We start from the raw sequence: 21,568 nt of genomic DNA, 5'->3' as shown, positions 1-21,568 counted from the left end.
TGGTTTGTAAGGAAAGTCTTTAGCATGTTCCAGACAAGCACCATTATTTCTGGAGGTCCCAAGTAAGCATTTAAGATTACAAACGTTAACACAAAAGCAGGCTTCTTGTCCTCTTTCCTGGAGGTTCCTGACTCTCAGGAGACGAGGGTATTCATGTTTCCCACCCGCTGGGGGTGCCAGGGCAAGGACAGAGTGCGTCTTGCTGGCCCCGGCTGATGCCAGGCTGCCCTGAGCCCCATCGGCGTGCGGGGCAGCAGGGAGACCACCCCTGACCAGGAGGTGGGCACTGATGGGCTGATGGGTGGTGGACAACCAAGGCTGAGAGGCCAATGGTGAGCTGGGGAGTCCAGTGAGGAATGGGTCTGTGCTGGAAATACAGGCTGCAATTTGCTTTCTGGGAGGGCAGCGGTGGACAGAGCACCCAATCGGGGGAGACAGAACCACACAGGCGATGGATCGGTGCCGCAAAGGCGGGCTGCAATTGGCTGCTTGGATGGGGACAAAATTCCAAGCGACCAATCGGGGCGTGGGAGATCCAGTGTGGAGCAGGTCCGTGCCCTGTGTGGCGGCTGCGATTGGCTGGCGGGCAGGGGAGCGGCGGGCAGAGTGTCCGAGCGGGCGGTGCGGGATCCCTTCGGGAGGGGGCTGCGGACAGCTGGTGGCAGAGGCTGCGGGGTAAGGGCCGGCCGCGGGGCAGCGCGGGCGCGGCGGTGCCGGTGCCGGTGGCGGTGCGGTGCGGTGCCGGCCGGCTGCTAGGTGGAGCCCGCGTCCGCGCAACCCAGATCCGGGCCCTCGGAGCTCCCCCGCCCCTCGGCTCGCCGCCCGCCCGGCTCCGTGCGGCCGCCGCCGGGCAGGGCAGCAGCGCCGCGCCGCCCGCCGCCGCCTCCTCCCCGGGCCCCGTTCCCCGCTCCCGGACGGCCCTGCGGTGGACGCGGGTGCCGCGGGTCCCGCCGCCCCGGAGCGCGCTGCCCGTGTGCGGAGCGTGTGCGCCGAGCCGAGCCGAGCCGAGCCGTGCCGAGCCGAGCCGAGCCGAGCCGAGCCGAGCCGAGCCGGCGGGGCGGCCATGCGGCCCCCCCGCGCCCGCTGAGCACCGCGCGGGGCGCGCCCGCACAGCCGCCCCCTCCGCGCCCGCGGAGCCGCCCCCTCCGCCCGCCCGCCCGCCCGCGCCGGGGCTGGCGGTCTCCGCAGCGGGAGCAGGAGGAAGAGCAGGAAGGATCCAGGGTGTCTGCGGAGCGCGGGGGGCTGAGGACCACCCGCCTCCCTCTGCGCGGGCGCCTTTGTGTCCCCCAGCCCCGGCGGAGCGAGGGGCCGCGGGCAGGGGAGCGGATGCGAAGAGCGGCTGGTGCTGGAGGGGAAAGAGAGAAAGGGGGATGGTGGAAGATTTCTCTCCTTTTTTATTTTTTTTTTTTTTGGTGGTCTCTTCGGCAGCGGCTGTTCTTCCCCAGCAGCAGCAGCAGCGGCGGCGGCGGCGGCAGCAGCGGCAGCAGCAGCGCAGGCAATGACTCTGCCGCATCCGAATCGCCTGGCCGGAGGTGCCGGCTCCGGAGACATCACCTTGCTCTGAAGTTGCCCACCTGGAGGAGGTAAATCGGAGCGGGGCTTTCGTCCAGAGGGGTCGGCGACGGCGGGGAAGAGGAGGGAGCAATCGCCTCCCCCATCCCCACACACCCTCGTCCTCCGGGAGGAAGCTTGTGTAGCTGAAGAACACGGCAGAAGAGGAAAGACTTTTACTTCTTTCTATTTTTTTCTTTTTTTTTTTTTTTTTTTTTTTTCTTCAAATTTTTCCTTGCTTGAGGGACGTTTCGTGCTTCTTGTCCGCCCCCCTTTTCCTCCTGGCTGGGGGCTTTGGTACTGTGGCCAGGTCTGTTTGCTACTCCCACCCCTGGTTTTAATGGCTGGATTGTGGCAGCAGCTGCCTGCTGCAGGTTGTTGAGGATCTGATGGGGACTCGCATCTCAGGAGCCGGAGGTGACTAAAGGTAAGTAAGCAGCCGATGGATGCTCCCCAGCCCTTGCCGGCCCCTCATTGCTCCCTTGCCCGCTCGCCTTGGGCTGAATGAAGGGTGCTGGCCGCACGCTGGGGCTGGGTGATGCTGTACTAAGGCTAGCTTGTCTTCCGTGGGGCTGGATGCTCCAGGTAACCGCGGAGCATCCCTCTGGGTCCGCATGCTGGGCGGCAGCGGAGGCACAGGGGGTGTGCATCTTCTTCGGAAATACCTGGGAAGCTCCAGCCTGCTTTGGCTCTGGGCAGCTAGGGTGGCAAAGGCAGTCAGGAGATGGAGGGGACCTGGTAGGTTTTGTTCTTGCCCTCTCTTGGTTTTTGTTTTTTTTTATGAAAGGCACCACGTTGGACCGGGGGTTTTGGTGGTGTTAACACTGAGGAATTCGTGAGTTTCATTCTGTTCCCTCAATCTCCCTCCTTCTCCCCCCTTTCCCCGTCTTCATGCCCATTCCTTCGTGGATCTGCGTTGCTGTTTAATCGCTGAAGGGTGCCTGGAGAAGCAATTGCTTTCCTGGATATCAGGGGGTACGAGCCGGGGGTATGTTGCCGAACTGGGGGTGTGTGCTGGGGGCTGGCTGTGCGTGGATGTGAGGGGGTAGGGCAGAGGTGTGAACCCCGCAGCCCCGCGTTACAGGTAGACGCGAGGAGCTTCGCCTTCCCGTGCAGCCGGAGAGCGAAACGCACGGTGTAGGTAGGGATGTGCACAGCTCCCCACCTCCTGCCTGTCAGCCTGCGTTTGCTGCCTCTTGTCTGTACAGGACCGGCGTTTCTTTTGAGCAAGGGCCGATGTGTACAGCTGAACGACGGAAATGGCATTTTTAATGCCTCTTTCTTTTTAACCCTTTGTTTATTTGCTCCCTTAATTATTTATTTGCGTTCCCCTTGCATGCAGTCATCTTTTGACCGCCTAACTTGCAAGTACAGTTGTAAGTATGATGGTTCCTCGCTGCCATCAGCCAGAGAGCAGCCCTGTTTCCCAGTTGAAGGAGCCTACCTCCGGCTGGTGCCCGGTAGTGCTAATGAAGAACACTACCCCAGAGATGTGCCCTGGGTGTTTGGGGGATTGCCTTCAAGGGCTGAGTTTGATCAGCAGCCTTGCATCCGGAGTTGTCCAGGGAAGTAACGCTGACCTCCAATACATTTAGTTGAGTTTTTTTCCTTACCCTTTCCCCTATGGACAGGCAGATGTGTAGTTTTGCATGAGGTAGGAAAGGAGCCTCTTTTTCTCTCCTTTTACTGATAGGCGTGAGATTCTTCTCCGCTGTAGTTAAAACAACTCGTATTTTGGCCAACAACAATGCATCGTTTCTGCTTGTCAACTGTAGAGTTCATTATCGTTTTAGCCAAAGCAAGCCATGTCTATTGTATTTACTTTCCTGTTTAGATCACTCCTTAGGAGTTATTGCCGTTTCCACTCTTACAGTTCTGGTTCCAGGCAGCCAGCTGCTCAGAGGGAGCCTGAGATGCAAGGGAAAGGGCAAAAAATGCCATCTGTTTCTTAATATAAGGCAGAGAGGTAGCCTGCCGGCTGCAATTTCTCTCTGTAATACAGCACTGATTATTCCAGAGTGTAGGATCAAAATTTTCGAAGCTGACCAAAAAGAAATCTTCCATGGAGTTGAAAAGAAATGAATTTCATTTTCATTGTGGAATGCTTCCTCTTAAGAGCGCAGCCAATGCTGCCTGCTTGGTACTGAGTAGTAGCATGTGCTTTGTAGAGCTCATTTATCATCATTTCCAGGGGCTTGCAATACGAACAGGCTTCTACTGTGCATTCATTAGGAAAAATTCTTCCATGGAGTTTTTCATGGGAGTAAACCAGGTGTTACAGGTTAAAATGGGCTGCTGTCAAAAGGTCTGCAGTCCTCAGTTTAGATCCATGCCAATGTTGGGTGACAAAGTTCAGGTTAGGGCTCTATGGTAAAGCTGTATTTTTTTCCTAAAGATTAAACTGCTCTGAGAGAACAGGAGTCAATCCCCCTTGTTATGGTTGAGGCTGCTCCTGTTCCTGCTCTTTAAGAGTACTTTAAGGGTACTTTTTCCTTATTTAGCCTTGATTTACTATAAAGTGACTGTTGTCTTGTTACCTGCTAGCAAAAAATAAAGTGGATATATATCTTTGGTGTGTTTCTTTCCAAAAGGACTGAGTTTTTTTATAAAGCTAGTCTTGACTTGTGAGTTCCATATAATTTCTATTACTGAATTAATATATTTTTCCCTTTTTCTGCTTGGGGTGGTTAGGAGAAGGTATGTTTAGTTTCTCATTGAATTCCAGGACAAGATAAATGACAGTGTAGATTGATGATAGTGAAAACATTGAGTGCTGCTTTGTGGGGCAGTGAGATTTTAATGATATTTATTAAGTTGAGGCTACTGAGTCCTCACGGTGATGTGTTTTTGTGACAAAAGCGGGAGCTGGTGTTTCAGTTTCTTGGTGCCCTCCAGAGACGAAGGAGTTTATGTCTTAGCCTAGGATATTTGAATTTGTCCCTGAGCCCTGCTGGGTCCATCCCTCCACCCCCCTCCTTTGTTTGCTTGGCTGTGCATCCCACAGGTTGAGATGCCATGGGGATCACGTCCTTCCTCCCCATCGGGGATGATGTGGCAGAGGTGCTCAGCTTGCCTATCCAAGCATTAATTGCAGAAAAGGCTTTTTTCCTCCTGAAACAGAAAGCAAATTGCCCTGTGCCTGCTGGTGCAAACATGAAGCCGGTGCTCTTTGCTGGCTGGGAGGGAAGCAAGCAGGTTTGTAGGTGAAAATGCAGGCGTCCACATCCAGGCAGCTGACTGATGAGCTGGGCATCTCAGCCCAGCATTGCAGGGCTGTTAGAAAAATAAATAAAGAAAGAAATACCTAGAGGCAGGTAGAGCGAATTATCAGCCAGGACTGAACAGGAATATACGTGACCTTTAGCTTTTGGCAGCGCTCAGCTGGAGGGCCTGATGCTGCCATCAGGGTTTTCACATTCAGAGCATGAGTGGATGCATCATCAACACAATTTATTCATGCACACGGGGGAGGGAAGCCTTTGTAAATGGAGAAGTCCTAGGAATGTGTGATTTATTAATAATTTTAATACTAATAGTGTTGGGACTGGTGTAGATTGACTTGGAAGCAATTTAATGTGTGTCACAGTATAAAGGATGGGTTAAAGATTGATGAAAGGGATGGAATTCAGGGAGCAAGAATGGATCAAGGAAAAGCTAAAGCATGGAGGTTAGGCACAAGGATTTCTATGCTTTAAATATGTTCCTTTTTTTTTTTTTTCTGTTGTAATTATGTTACTTGGTGGTTGTGGAAACAGCCAAATGCTGCGGTTGGAGTGGTTTTGATAAAAATTTTTGTTCCCTAGAGATTTCTTGCACATCACAAGAGGTTTGTAAGAACAACTCAAAAATTAATTTTTTTGGAGTGGTGATCATCTGAGAGATAGATATCACAATATTGAAGGGATGCTGAGGGCAATACTGGAATATCAGGACAGCCCTGAAAAATAAAGGTTTTGTCTGCCCCTTGTGATGGGGTACTTACTGGGGTAGGATGTACTAGTGAGCATTGACATTCTGGGGAGATGTTTATGGATACCCATTTCTTCCCTGCTGATCCTTCTTTCATTCAATAAATAGGTGCTGTCCTGCTGGGATGGGAATATGAAAAATGCACCATGATGCCAAATTCTGAGTGTGCATCTGCACTTTAATCTCTGCTATGTCTTTAGGCAGCGCTTTCAGTTGCAGGATGGAGAGCTAGAAGTTGTCATTTGCAGGAGTTCAGTATGCCCTGGTGTATTTGTAGGAATGTACCTGTCCCAGTAAGGCAGTGTGACATGCTGGCCTCTGACTGCCTCATCTCCTGGGGTCATGCCTGCCTTGCTAAATGTTCATCATGATCCCCACCAGCACTTAATGTCGGGCTCCTTAATCCCTGCCTGGGTTGCATGTGAATATGTCCTGTTTCTGTAGGTGTTGAGATGCTCCAGCACTCCCTGCTCTCATCCTAGTGCCTGCTGGCAGTGGAAGCTCCCAGAGCAGGCTGATGAAGTAGAAGGAGAACTTTGCTTTTAAGCATCTACTTTTAATTCTTGCCTACTTTAATGGCAAGGAAACCACCTCCTACTCAAATCTGTGATGTGATTCTGTCTAGGACGTTATCTCATTGCCTGGTTTTGGCCTCCAGGTTTGCAGTGTAATGCTTGCTTTACGTTCCTCACTAGATAATCTCTACAGTGCAGTCTGAAATTCCTGGACACCTTGACACTACAGCTTTTACTTCAGCAGTCTTTTCAGACAGCCTTCTGATTTTGCCTGTAAGGCAGATGTTGTTACCAGTCATTGCACTATGCATCTGTAACTATAGCAAGGTAGCCTTTTCAGGCAATGAAATCTTCATTTTAATAGTGTTCTGGACCACAGTTTTACTTACTAAGTGATGGTCAGTGTGGGGTTTTATCAGCCTGCCTGAAACCTCTGTTTTCCTCTGGCTGAGTGGTTTTTTTTTTTCTCCCTTTTTTTGAACTTCTCATCTCTACTTCTTCAGGCCCACTCCCATCCGAGGGAGGTACTGCTGCATCTGTGATGGGAGCTCCCTCTGTAGTCAATGGGGCACTTGTGTTGGCTTCCCTGTGAGGGGAAGATGCTCAAGAACCTCACATGTGGTATCTTCTGAAGAGAAGCTCCAGAATCTCAGATGTGGTATCTTTTCAGAAATGATATTTCCTGCTTTAGCATCAAGTTTCTAGTAATTGTTTTGTAACATCTTTGCCAGAGGTGGCATTTCAGGCCGAACAAAGCAGTGAACACAGAGGAAGAGTAGAAATCTGTGTACACTTCTAAAATGTGTTTGTGAAAACAGTCCAAAATTAAAATCAAGACACTTTTATTTGAGGCTTGACAGCTTTCAGTTTCAAGGGTCATGAAATAGACACCATTCTGAAGAAAGCAAAGAGGAGTTTGGCAGCTGTCCCAGTTAGGCAATATGAAGTTGTAGATTTTGTTTAAATGCCTTAGAGTAATAAACCTTTACAGGTTCCATTGGTGCTCACTCTGCCAGGATTTTTGAAAATTATTTTTTTAAAGCACGTTAGTCAACATGTGAGTAATTACACAGGAATTATTTCAGTGGCTACAAACCTAATGCTTTAGAGGCCTGTAGCACAACTCCGATTCATTACGGTGGGTACCTGTCAGGGAACAGCTCTGAAATATTATGCACAGTGTTTTGAGTAGTTTGGATTATAGCTTTGCTACTATTAATTGTGAGAGCTCTACTGATTTGATTGCAGTTGCATTGATTTATATCAGGTAAGGTCATTGATTTTGAACTTTGGAATGGAGCTATGCGTTTCTAAAACTTAGAGCAAAGTGTCATAAATACAAAGGACTAACGTGAGTGTTTACTTACAGCAATGCAAAGTCAAAATGAAGTGAAATAGGACTCTTGGTGCTTTTGTAAAAGTGGTGCTTAAAATGTAGCCGTGAATTGCCCTAGTGCAAAGTTGTGCTCAAAGGTGCCAGTGTTGCACAGCACTTTTCTGAAAGGAGGTCTAGTCTAAATCTGGCCCCTTTGGATAAGACTCTTGGTGTTACACCAGTGGCAAGTAATTAGTTTGTAAGAGTCACTGCATACCACAGATATGAGTTTTTACAGTAAGTCCCTTTCCCATTCTTCAGGAACCAAGAATCTACTTACAGAGGTGAGGGCACTGCATCAATGAACACTGTTTAAAAGGTCAGGGAATAGGAACATTCTAACTAATGCAGTCTTAGAGCATCTGTTTATTATGTGCAGGCACATATATAAACATATATATACCATGATTTGGAGAACAGACAGAGTTCTGATTTTTTTTTTTTTTTTTTTGTCAAAACTCGGGGAAGTGAAAAAGAATTTTGGCTTTAGGTTTAGAATTGCACCTATACCCAAAACATAACGTACCCACATGTGTATTCTGTGTGTGTGCATATATAGGTTTTATTTGTGAAGTGATGGTGCCGATGCATGGAGTTGTTTGGCTGTTTGGCAGGAAAGACTCTCCCTGTTTATTTTCTGGTTGTTTTTTGGTAGGTGCAGTAATGGACAATAACTTGTGCATGGGCCTGCAGTTTTAAAATTTTACCTGAGTTGCTTGGTTAATAGTCCAGCACCAAAATAGAACAGCCACATTTTCAGATGTGTTGAGCAACCACATGTTTTATCAGAGTCAGTGCTGGTCCTTGCTTATTTGTTGTAGCAGGCTTTTTCCATTCTGAAGTTGCTGATCCCAAGCCTGCCTTAATGAGATTTTTTTTTCATTGCCCTCACAGTGAGAAAGAGAAGCTTCACGGTGTTGCAGAAGTGCTGTTTGCAGTGTACTTGGGGATGTCAACATTTTCCTTCAAGCAAGGAGTAAGCTAGTTACAAGTATGCTGCCTGACTTTGTGCAGGCCTAGGTTAGATGGGGAGTTTAGCTCAGAAGAGCCCAGCACTGGGAGCTGCTGAGCTATTAACTGTTTCTTTAGTGCTAAAGCCTGTGTGTTGTGTTGGAGGGCACCAGGAGACAAGGGAGGCCCTGAGCAGAAGCAGCATCCCTGTTCTGTTTGATCGATGGGTCCCTGTTTACAAGCCCTGCAGAGGCACTGCCCTGCCTTGCTCTTCAGTGTCCCAAACCAAGCCTTGGCTTAAGCCCATGAGAATAGGGGAGGGACCCAAGCCCAGTTTTTGATGTTCTGCATGGGTGGCTACCTTGAATACTCAAATGCATTCCAGTGACAGCTGACCCTGTAAGGAGATTTTCAATAGCTCTCTGGATTTTTTTATCTTTTTTTTTACCTTCCCTCTCTCCTCCCAATTTTATTTTATTTTATTTATTTTTATTTTTTTCTGTTACAAAGACTGCTGGAGGAAAGAAAAAAATATAGCACCCTTTGTAACTGTCTTTTTGAATACATTTCACTTATGGAGACAGTTGAGAATTTCAGGGATCATGTTAGCTCCCTTTCTTTTGCTTTGCCTTTGCATGCATGTGTTACTGACTGAAACGTTGTGATTTTGGAATGGTGCAGATTCCCACCACTCACTTCAAAGGGCACAGGTTTTTGTTGTTTGGGTGTTTTTGTTTCAGCAAGATGTATGTTGTGGTTTTTTTACCCATATGTGCTGTGTAATGTGAATCCTTACCACTTCTGTTGCTGCATTCTTTTGCATTTTTGGTTTGGGTTTGTTTGGGTTTTTTTTGTCTCCTTTTTTTCCCCGCATTTACAAAAAAATTATGAATTACATTTGTAATTTGACATTTATATATTTGAATGATTTTTTTATGTGACATCTGTCTGGAGGTACACAGTGCTGGCCTGTAATCCTGTAGGAGATGGCTTAGCTGGAGTATCCAGAGAATAGCCGTTCTTGTTTCCACAACTCAGATTTCTATATTCAACATTGTGTCTCAGCTAAGGCTTGTTGGAACTGTGTATGTAATCTAAAATGTCATTCCCTTGGATTTTGGATATTGCAATCACAGGCTGTAATAGTTTGAAAATTTTATGTATATATCCCACTTCCTTCCGAGGGAAATTATGATGTGACTACTGCACTTGCAATTCCCACAGCACAGACTTCTTCAAGAAAATGTCATTTTGGATTATCTTTAATGGATGCAGGTGTGTGGAATGTCTGTGTTTTTTTGGGGTTTTTTTGTTGTTTTTTTTTTTTAGAGGACAGTAATGTTACAATCACTGCTTTATTTTTGGTATAGCTCTAAAATGACATATACCTCCTTTAGTAAAATTCTTTCTGATAGGTATTTGAAATACAGCAATTACACTGCATAGAAGGATAACTTGTGACCTTCTGACAAGGGATCCACAATTACAATCATAATGCACTTTAGATCTCCTTAAGTAGGTCACCAATTTGCAATGAGTCTTTCTAAAGTCTGTGCTGCAAGGCCTTTCAGTTGCAGGAGTGGGGAGCCTTGTTCTGTACAGCATCACTGACATTCCAAAGGGAGGCTGAAATCACGCAATCACAAGATGGATGAAGTTGGAAGTGACCACACTGGGTCATCTGATGCAACTTTCCTACTGATACAGGATCATCCTAGATAGAGCACATTGCACGGGTGCGCATCCAGACTGTCCTTGAAGTGCTCCAGTCAGGGAGACTCACAATCCTTTTTGGGCAGTCTGTTCCAGTGCTTGGTCACCCACACAGTAAAAAAAGTTCTTCCTCGTGTTCAGGTGGAACTTCCTGTGCCTCAGTTTCTGCTCATTGCCCCTTGTCCTTTTGCTTGTCACTGCTGAGAACAGCCTGGCTCCATCCTCTTGACACCTCCCTTCAGATACCCACAGACATTGATGAGATCCCTTCTCAGTCATCTCTTTGAGACTGAACAAGCCCAGCTCTCTTAGCCTGTTTCTTATATCTCAGTAGGAGAAGCAGAATCATGGAATCGTGGAATGGTTTGGGTTCGAAGGGCCCTTAAAGATTGTTCCAAACCCCTGCCATGGGCAGGGATGGCTCCCAACTGCACCCAGTTGGTCAATGCCTCATCCAGTCTGGCTTTGAACACTCCTTGCCTGGACATCCACAGGCTCTCTGGGCAACCTGTGCCTCACCACCATTCAGTAAAGAATTTCTTCCATGATTGCTCCAGTCCCTTAATGCTCTAGGCCCCTCATCATCCTTCTTGGTCTCCACTGGACTCACTCCAGGAGCTCCATGCCTCTAGTCCTGACGAGCCCAGAACTGGACACAGCGTTCCAGGTGAGGCCTTACAAAGGCTGAGCAGAGGGGCAGGATCACCTCTCTTGACCTGTCAGTGCTCTTCCTAGGGCACCCTATGACACCAGCAGCCTTCCTTGGCCACAGCAGGCTCATGGATGGCTTGTTGCCCACCAGGATCTCCAGGTCCTTCTCCATAGAGTTGCTCTCCAGCAGGTCAGTCCCCCATCTGTGCTGGTGCCTGGGGTTGTTCTTCCGCAGGTGCAGGATCCAGCATTTGCCTTTGCTGAATTTCAGATGATTTCTGCTGAAGGGCTGTGCATCTCTCTGGGGAACTGTCTTCTCCTCCCAGCCTTGTGTCATCAGTGAACTTGCTGAGGAGGCTTCTGTGCCTTTGTCACTGATTAACCTGGCCTGGTGTTGAACCGTGGGGGACAGCCCAGTGACAGGCCTCCAAATGAACCCTGTGCAGTGATTATGACCCTCTGAGACCCATGCTGCAGCCAGTTCTCAATCCACCTCACTGTCCCCTCCTCCTTTCCACATTTGCTGAGCTTGTCTGTGAGGATGATGAGAGAGATGGTGTCTCTCTTGCCTTGCTGAAGTCGAGGTAGACAATATCCACTGCAACAAGGGAATGATACCTATATAAGTATCCTTGTTTTGGTGAGAAATACAGGCATACATCACTGAGCATGTGTCAATATTCCCAACTGAGCAGCCCTGAGTTTGCAGTGACGCTGAGACCTTGGGTGAAATTCAGCATGTTTGAAACATGTAGGAAGATGTTTGCCAATAGACTCAAGCAGTTGTTTATGCCAGCATAAACTAAGCTGCAGTTTTCCTGTTCAAGGGGAGAATCTGGACCTCCACAGTGTCTGCAGGGATGTTTTTGACAGGGAAAATGGGGTATGGTGTGGAATATATCTCAGAGCTGCCTCACTGTTTGTCTTAAGATTTGGCAGCAGCAGATGGGAGGTTGTCTTCTCCAATGCCTTTATGCTTGGTTGCTCCCTCATCCCAAGCAAGCAAAGGGCAGCCCAGCATAACCTATGAGCCAGGCTGCAAGGGTGAGGATGCCAGCTTTTGTTTGACCCTTTTCAAGCTTGCAGGCTTGAGCACAGCAAGAGTCCACGGTTATCCCCAGCTCATGCAATTTGGGGGCAAAGCCTATTTCAGCAGTCATCATTGTGGTAAAGTTGATTACTTAAATGCATAAATAAGTAATTATTAATAAACAGAGTAATAGACAAGTTAGTGAAGAATACCATTTAAGTCTGATCTGTAGTAACAGATGTATTTTGCAGCAGTAATAACATAATGCTGGATTTTTGAGCTGGTTCCTCTTACTACTACAATAAATAGTAGTAAAGGAAAAGTGTATTTTGGTCTAGGGGTGCCAAGTCCACTCCCAATTTCTATCTCAAAATAGGTCTGTGCTGTACAGCAGTAGGAGCTATAGTTAAACATCAAGCAGATAATCACGTTTTGGCTTTTTTTCTTTTTTCTGTAAATCACTTTTCCTTTTATACCATAGACGTTTGTGTGGATGACTGCTTGTTGACCACAAAGATGTGGTTTTTGTTTCTTTCATTTATGTCCTTTATTGAATTAGCAGAGTTATGCAGTTTTGTCTATTGCACTTGGGTGGGATGCTGCAGTGATTTAATTTAAAATGAAAGAGAGATGTCTTCATTTTAGGGAAAACTGTGGCTAAGTGGTGAGAGAAAGCAGGTCTAGCCATTACCAGAAGCCCTAATTAGAAGAAATCCCATGTACGGTTGACCTTGACTATTGAGACAACCCTCAAAGAAGAAAGAGCACTAAAAATTAGTATGCTTCCAGTGCTGCACTTTTATTATTTGACGTTATTAAGCAAACTCGGTGTGTATTTCTTTTTTGAAGCGTTTGATTAAATGTGTGATCTTATCTTGGTGAAATGGCCTGCTGGGCTGCAGACAGTGGTGTTCAGAAATGAAATTTGTTTAGAGCCTCTGAACAGACATTTATTCAATGAGACCTTTCTTGAATAATAGATGTGACAGTGAGACAGCTGTGCAATGTGTTCTGGGGGTTGGGCTTCTTATTTTTTTGGTGTAGGGTTTTGCAATGTGATTGGGGGGAGAAGATAACACAAGAGCACAGGTGTGAGAATAGGATGTAGGGAAATTATCATACGTTGCAGATTCAGCCGAGAATTATTTTCAGATCAAGATTTACACGCTTCAGGGCTTCCCTGTTGGCATATGGTTTGGCATATCAAGTGATGCACATATATATCTATCTCTGTATCAATAATCTTATCCTTTAGCTAGAGCTTTTAGATGCTTAAATTTTGTAGAGGGAAAAACAATCAAAACCCACAAGCGCAAGGCCCCAAACAGGGATTTTACTCCTGTGGTCAGTGCTAATGTAATTGATGACAGTTGACTCCCATTATCAGTGCTGATGCCTTTAAGCAGTCCTATGTTTTATGATAGTTCCATATTAGTGAGATGAACAGAGGCTTCACCAGAGGATGTTTAACCTCTTGTATTGTGCCCAACAAGGAGAAAATGTGGAATGTGGGTAAATATTCTTGTCTTACTTGCTTTTATCATCAGTGCGCTGGTTTTGGCTGAGTTAATTTTTTCACAGTAGTTGTTAAGGTGCTGTGTTTGGGATTTGTGCTGGAAACCATGTCAGTAATTCAGGTGAATTTTGGTCACTGCTGAGCAGCTCTTGCACAGCATCAAGGCCTCTTCTCCCTCTCACCCCATCCCACCAGCGAGGAGGCTGTGGGTGCACAAGGAGCTGGGAGGGGAGCACAGCCAGGACAGCTGATCCCAGCTGACCCAAGGGATGTTTCATCCCAGATGGCATCATGCTCAGCATTTAGAGCTGGGGGAAGATGAAGGAAGCGGAAGACATTTGGAGTGGTGGCTTTTTGTCTTCCCAAGTAACTACTGTATGTGATGGAGCCCTGCTTACCTGGGATATGGCTGAACACCTGTCTGCCCATGGGAAGTGGTGAATAAATTCCTTGTTTTGCTTTGCTTCCCTGCCCAGCTTTTGTTTTACCTATTAAACTGCCCTGACCTCAACCCATGAGTGTTCTCATTTTTAGTGTGATTCTCTTCCCTGTTCTGTTGTGGGGCGTGAGCAAGCAGCTGTGTGGGGCTTGGTTGCCAGCTGAGGTTAAACCATGACAGTTTAACCAAAACCATGACAGGTTAAACCAAAACAGTGCTGTTATATTTGGCACTGCTACTGTGGAGCCCTTCACCAGGGAAAAAAACATTCCACAGGAGCTTCCAGTTTTGAAACATTATTGGACATACAGTGATATGTATCTGTTTTTCCAACATTATAGTTTTCTGTACAAGTCACAGGGACAAAAATTCATTGAATATGTGGACTGGTCAGGTTTTTCAAGTGCTGTCACAAAACTACATGACTTGCTTTATGCAATATGAAGCTGAGAACATGAGTACCTGGAAGTATATTATTTTAAACTTTCTTTTTCAGTAATGGGCTGTAGTGGTCTTTGAAGGATAGATGTGTGAGTTTTCTGAGTGACTTACTTAGTCTTTCCCTGCAAAAGAAGGGGGAATTCCAGTTTTAAAGGAAAGGAGCCCCAGAATTCCTCTGCTGCAGAACTGTGTTTCGATCAATCCCCATCTGCCCCACTGCTTCCCTGCATTGTACAGCAGCTGTCTTTATATCAGATTAGATGGTGTTTAAGTGATTTCTCCTTCTAGAGGTAAACCCAAAACCTTTTCTTACAGGAGTTGAGAGAAGATGTGAGCTCCATGCCTTAATGATATCTTGAGGTGCCAACTTACAGGAGGCATCCAGTGTTTGATGCTCCAGCTGCTCACCTTCCCTGGTCTTTAGTTAAGGGCATTGTTTTTCCTGTCCTGACAGCTCTCAGGACTTTCTAATAATTTATAATTGTGCTAATCCCACTGGATGCCAAATGCAGATTTGTGAGGCTGTGTGTGGAGTACAGAAATTCATGTGTGCCTCAGCCCCACATATTTTGCCATGATATTTTCCTGAGCTTCAGGGAAAATTTCTCCTTGCCAGGTGATTTGTGTATATGGTACACTGAGGAGGAATATGGCACGTAAGAATCTAGCTGACCATCATATTTTAAGGGGCTCTTTCATACATCTGCAACTGGATATGAGTTGTCTTTTTAGCAGAGACTGCAAGCCCAGAGCCACGGGTCAAAGGGCAGCAAACATGATCCTTTTTGAGCATCCTAGATGGTGTCCCCAGGGCTGGCTTGGTGCTGAGGCTGGTGAAACTGCCTGCCATGAAGTCATCATCCTGGGATGGTGGTGGACAAAGGAAAGGTAAGGGCAAGGAGAGCTGGGTTTATAACCATTTTACTGGTTGCACAAAGGATGACAGGTGTTCTTGGCTCTGGTTGGAATTCAGTCAGGTGCTCAGACAGGCCTTGTTTCATCTGGGTCCCGACATGGAAGCTAGGGTATAATCCAGCCTTAAAAAAAACCCCAAACATTCAAAAATGTTCCTCTATGGAGATGAAATCTATGTATGAAAGCAGAGCCTGCTGGAAAAGTAATGGCCCCATTATGTTCTCCTTATGCTACAAGTCAGACAGGAAAAGGAAGGTGGAAAATTCACTGGACTGAAGTCTACTTGACATCTGCTTTTCCATAGAACTGACTTGGTTCAAGTAACTCCATATGTATTTGTTCCTGATAGACTTCCTTGCTGAGTCAGATAATTTGTTTCTAACTTGGGAATGACATCTTGTTGTAATACCTAAAATTTTTGTTCTGTTTTTAATGTAAGTGCTGCAGAGTTATGGCATTTCCCCTAATTTTGAACTTTCAGTGGGACTTGAAAATGAGTCAAAAAATCCACCCCGATAAATTTCTTGTGTGGCTGTTTAAAAAAGGGAGGTGGCATTCTTTACTAGCATTTTGTTGTTCCTAAAGCTAAGCTATTTTTTAAAATGAAAGTAAAAGTTGCTTGCCACATGTACTGGGTGTGCTAGTTGGGTAGGTGCACATTGTGAGAGCACCAGTGATGCTTCCATCCAGAGAGATATGGTGGCCCTTGGCAAAGGTGCATGGGAGCAGGAGGTATTTCATAGTCCCTTCTCCCTGTCTGGAAGTCACCTGTGCAGAATCTGAGGACTTTGAGGCTGAAGGTCTCAGATGTGCTGGCACTCTCAGTGGCAAAAAACAATGCTAGGCAAATGCCACAAGGAAGGGAAAGTTCCTCCTTAGAGCTCAAGGGAACCCCCTTTGCCAGATGTTACAAAGCCTATGAGAAGGGGATAGTGCCCATGTTGGAAGCAGTACAAGGGGTCCAGCTGCAGTGCATGCTAATTATTGCACTTGGCGACATTTCTTGCTTTCTACTCCTGTTGAATTTTTGCCTAATTTTGCCTAACATGGCTAATTTGTGTTCAGGAGTAAGGGACTAATGACAGCCCTACAGTTAAACCTGTGTGTATGCAGTAATAAGGTTCAAAGGTCACTGTGTGTAATTATGTTGAGTTTCCAGCCTTCTTGCTAATTTTCTGTTGATTGAGGACGAAAGGAGGATCCTTTTGTGTCCCAACAAGTGTCTTCCCTTCCAGCTAAGCAGGGGCTGATTCCTGGCTGTTCCAGCATTTTCCTAGCTGGATGCCGACTCCATTTTCTTTAGTTTCTCCACTTTCATTTCCATACTCATTATGTCAGGCATCCAGAGTATGTAAAGATGATCAATGTGTATCTACTGATGCTATTATAACACGGAGCAATTATTTAAATTAATCAAGAGGACATTGTTCATGAACAGGATAGATAAAAATAATAGCAGGCGCAATGCTTTGTTTAATGCAGGTCTGTGGTCTCAGTATCGAGATTTCAGCTCTGGCAAGACACTTCATCATCTGGGAAGACCTGCTGGGAGCCACAAATAAATCATGTTGTGAAATCTTGATGTAGCCTTGCAATGTTTGTCCTTTGGTGTTCAGCTTTAGGTGCTGGTGTCACATCGTGGCAAAAATGGTATCGGCATTTCTGTGCTGATGGAGGAGGATGAGCAGACAGCGTTGTGGTTGCCTCTGTTTTCTGGGTGCAGTGAAGAGATTATGAAAGGATGGATAGGGCCTTTCTTTTTACTCCTTCCTTTTTAATTTCTCCCACCACCTTGCTGATCAGAGTTCATTTTTACATTTTAGGATATCAGACCAATAAAAAACGTATTTCCTGGTTTTTCCTATTGGTATGATTTTATTGTTCTTGTTTCTATACTGTTCTTGTCAGGTAAGGGTATGGTAAAGAAACAGTTTCAGTTTTTAAACTAAAAAGAAGCTGTCTTTCCCATAGTAATTTGGCTTTGGCCAATACACTGAAATCTTCGGAGTGATATGGAAATGTCCCTTAGGTTGCATGCTTGGATGAAGGCCAGATGAGATTTTCTTGTGTGGGCTTGCTTTGTTTGTTTTCTTCAAAAACTCTATGTTGATTCAGGCCAGTTGCTGCTCATACAGCCTGGATATAGTGTTTGTAGCTAATTAAAATTAGCCTCTAATTGAGAGCTGAATGTTGTGGACTTGAATTTTCCTGCACATTAGTCATGTAAGAGGTTGCCTGGAAAACTAAAGGGTGAATCAGCTTGAAGAGGCTTGTAAATATCTGCTTCATTCAGTGGGGAGACACATTTGAAAAGTAATCTAGTGGTGACTCACAATATTGCTAAAATATGGGGGAAATTAAAGTTCCTTTTAAAAGTACAATGTCTCGTCACTTTATTTGACTGATACCTGACAACTTGGAGGTTATTATGCACCTTTTATGTACTGTATGCATATTATAATGTTCTGATTGGTAGGACTGTTGCTTGCAGGACCAGACAGCAGAAATATTGAGTTCAGTGGTACAGGTGTGACAGGGTGTAATCCCCTCGTGCCCTGGGATTCATCTGCTGAACTTCCTTCAGTCCCTATGCTGACCTCTATAGTTTGTTGTCTTTTCTCTTTGGACAGCTATAAGTGTGTCACTGATTAAATATGGTATTTGAACACTCCAGTGGGAAGTTGCATATATACAGCAACTTCACCAAAATGACAATGTGCCAAAGCCTGTGAATTTTGGAGATACCTTAGAAGTTGCTGCTGTTCCAGAAATAATACCTGGTACACTTAAGATATAAAAGGAATAAAGATACAATTTTATTTATTTATTTATTTAATTAATTACTACTTTATGCAGAAATAGTGGTTGGTGCTTGGATCCTGCCTGTGTGTATTTTTACAATGACCAGTGCTTAGCTTTTCCTTACAACTAACCTTGGCCCTAAATTTCTTGCTGGCTGCTTTTTGATAAGTATGGCACTCTTGCAGCTTTGCCTTTTTCTCGTACTGAATAAAATTATTTGAGCTGGTCAAGTATCTAGAAAAACATCCCAGTGAGCAGCCTGCCTTGCTCTCATGGTATCTGCCCAGACACTGATTTGGGCTGAACTGCAGCTGGGGAGCATCCACTGGTACAGGTTTGGTGGTCGGTCAGCTGGTCACTGCTGTAGGCAGTGAATAAGTCTGGTGTGGTTAACTGGCTCATTAGTGAGCTTTTACTGCAGTGCTGAAGTGTGGTGGACAGTGAGAGGGCATTGTTCCCGCTTGTTTGAATAGCTAATTGGTATTTTTATAATTTTGTTTTATTCTGCATCCTGCTTTTGCCATGGGATTAGTGTGTCTAGCTTTTGTGGTCTTTTGTTTTGATTTTGGGGATTTTTTTGGGGGTGACTTTTGCATGGGTTTGTTTTTGTTTGTTTGGGATTTTTCATTGGTTTTTGTGAATATATTTTCTTGGTTTAGTTTTGTTTTTTAAAAGCAGAAAGATGAGGTAGGTTTTGTTTATCTGGTCCAACTGAGATCTCTGTATGCAAGCTAATCATTTAAACTGACCCTCTGTCTAATGGAAAGAGGCAGGCACTTTGGAGACATGATTCCTTTCCTTCCCATGTAGACCTTTAAAATATGTCAGATGAATTGCATCCTAAAAAGATTATTTCTCTTCGCTGACTGTAAAGGGAGCCTAAGGTGCCAAACTCAGATAGAGACATTTACATTGCAGATACCTTAAGATGGAGGAGGTGAATCCCACCCCAGGAAATTACTCTCCTTGGCTTGCAGTGCATTTCCAATTCAAATGTGAACCTGCGTGATAAGCTGGTACCTGGCACAGCAAAGCTGATCCATCAGGAAGTGCATGGAGAGGAATTGAAATGGCCCCTGATCTTCACAGAGCTTGTGCACAGAAGGAGCTCTCACTTCAGTTGGTGTAAGACATGTACCTTAAATATCACAAAAGTAAATGCAAGCCTGGTGGCATATGAATGATTCCTCCTTTTGGTTCCTGTGCAGTCCTGTATGTTATGAGTGGCACTCCCAGCCTGGGCTTTGGTACCTCCATGACTATTTCTCCTCAAGAACAGGGACCTGCAGACCTGAGCAATTACACCTTTACTCTTCCTTTTTCTTTCAAGGACTGCAAACATAAAAGTCTGTGAAGGTGGTGAAAAGGCAGATATGCTGGGAGATGTGTCTGCCTTGACTCATGTGGGAAGGCCCAGGTGCCCTGGGATGCTGAGCCAGTTGGTGAGAGAGAAGCTTCCCAGAATGCAGCCCTAAGCTCCTGGTTCCAGGCAAATTAATGATTTATCTAACCAAGCTCTGTCCAATGAATAAGGTATTTGTAGATCCTGCTAGTCTCTTCAGGACTCAAGAAAAAAAAAACAAAAATTTTTTTTCTATCCTTCTTTCTTGATTCCCTGAGAATTGCAGTTTAGACAGATGTTCCAGTGCAAGTTTTGACTGCTTCCCCTCCACCCCCAAATCAACCCTCTTCATTTCCCATCTGTTTCTGTGGCTGTATGGGCAACCAAGCTGGGAAATGAAACTCTAATTTTAAAATCTCTGTTGAATTTGTAATCTTGCTAAGCTGTTTTCACCTGGGATCAGCTTCCTGGCTGGTTCACAACTAATTTTTTGTGGCTTCATAGGAGTAGCACAAGCTGTGGGACAGTGCAGAGCTGCTAAAAATGTGTGTGATATTTGCCCTGTGGGGTTGGAGTCTCTCTCAGCCTTCCTATTTCCAGTCTTAGGTGATCTGAAGGTCTGTCCCCAGTGTGTTGGTTAAGTCTCCTGCCCTAGGGAGCACTGAGCATTGCATATATGTGTATTACACATATATGTGGATTTGTGAGTAGGAATGTCTACATACATGCACATGCATGTGTATTTAATGCCTTCTTTGCCCTAATCCTGAATATCAGGGCCAGCTGTCCTCAGGATACCCAGCTCTCAGAGCTGGAAGTTGGTGATGGGGAGAAGAGTGAAGTCCCCATAATCCATGAGAAATGATTAGTGGCCTGCTGTGCCGATTAGTACTCACAAGTCTGTGGGCCCTGATGGGATCCACTGGCAGGTGTTCAGGAGGTGTCTGGATCTGGTGCTGGGTGATGATTTAGTGGTTTAGGGGTTACAGTGGCGGTGCTGGGTAGATGCTTGGACTTAGTCTTAAAGGTCTTTTCCAGCTTTGATGACTGTGATTCTCTAGATACGTGTGTGTTCGTGTATGTATGGTAACTTGCCCTAGCAAGGTGTGTTGTGTTGTCTTTCTTCCTGCTGTTTCTAAAATACTCCAGTGAAAACTAACAGAATAAAACCTCAGCATCATGCAAATTCATTTTAAAATTTGTGCAGAACTTCGGAGAATGAGAGGTGTGAGAGCAAACTGCATTTTGCATCTCCAAAGCAAAGTTATATATGCATGGTGCATGGCTGAATCCATCAATATTGCAGATTCGTAGCGCTAAATTCACTCACCCTGTTCCTAATTACTTGGTGCTGGTTTCTTCTCCACACTGTTGGTTTTAATTTTTTAAGCAGGTGACTGAATCCTTAAGCAGCCCTGACTTTTGAACTGGATGAGGATGGGGATTTTAGGAGTGTACTGTAGCAGTCTCACACTGGTGGCTGATCTTTTTGTATTTTTGTTTTTTAGCAGCTGGTAAATTCCTGTGGTGCCATTGGATGATTTTGCCCTCTTTAGAGGACTAAGGGAGGATTTCTTCTTTCTTCAGTCTTGATGGAAAATGGTGTATGTTGCTTTTTCTAAACAGAGGAGAGCTGACTGAACTATTTAAGTACAGAATGACAACTAGTGATGGAGCATTTCAAACTTGTGGTCTTCTGAATAAGTTTTAATGAACAGTGAAAACAAAGCAGATGTTGCTGAGTGTTTACTTCAGCGTAGCTTAAAAATAATTTGCGCTTTATGATAATAATTGTCAGATCTAATTAAAAAATAGGAGGAAAGCAATATGGAGTTAGATTCAATGAATGATTTTGTATGACTCATTACCTCAAAAAAAGGAAAAAAGAGAAAGGATAGTATTGCTTAAAAGTTTTAGCCACTTTAGCTGGAAATGAACAATTCTGATTCAGGGGATTGGGAAGGTTTTGTTCAAGGTTACTTTGTAGCCCATGATCCTGGTCCTTTTGCCTCAAGTCGCTGATTATGAAGTGCATTCATGCCTTCCATAGTCTTCTGAACCTATGTGTGTGTTTCATGAGTTTTTTATGAAGCGTTTGTATCTGTTTACAGCATAGTCCTGTTATTTTGCTCCAGTTGCTGGGGATTTACCAGTGCATCACATCTTTGTCAGCATTGTACCCTAACTCCAGTGGCCAAGCGAAGTGCACAAACCTCAAAATTTTCTTGAGGTCACAAAGACACATGCATTCATCTTGAATAAAATTAATTATCATTTTTAAAAGAACCTTGGAGCTGTTTGAAGGGTATAGATCTGTAAAGTTCTTAAGTCTGATTTCAAAATCTCTGTTACTCTTCC

At 45.2% G+C, this 21,568-nt stretch overlaps 1 protein-coding gene across 42 annotated transcripts in view; it reads left to right on the top strand.

The window, feature by feature from the left end:
* The first annotated feature begins 537 nt into the window (after positions 1-537).
* Positions 538-21,568, top strand: part of ADGRL3 (adhesion G protein-coupled receptor L3) — a 487,487-nt gene continuing 466,456 nt past the window's right edge. For 26 of the 42 annotated variants that reach the window (XM_086888938.1, XM_086888937.1, XM_086888933.1 and 23 more), the window contains exon 1: positions 1,428-1,978. The gene's annotated coding sequence lies outside the window, so the exon portion shown is untranslated. Of the gene's footprint in view, positions 676-1,174; positions 1,979-21,568 lie in introns of those variants that run through there. The other 16 variants (XM_086888923.1, XM_086888898.1, XM_086888916.1 and 13 more) reach the window with 7 other exon arrangements.

This window comes from Cyanistes caeruleus, chromosome 5, assembly GCF_971803275.1.
Source record: "Cyanistes caeruleus chromosome 5, bCyaCae1.hap1.1, whole genome shotgun sequence".
NCBI lineage: Eukaryota > Metazoa > Chordata > Aves > Passeriformes > Paridae > Cyanistes > Cyanistes caeruleus.
The sequence above is the reverse complement of the archived record's forward strand: the minus strand, read 5'-3'. Positions and strand labels throughout refer to the sequence as shown.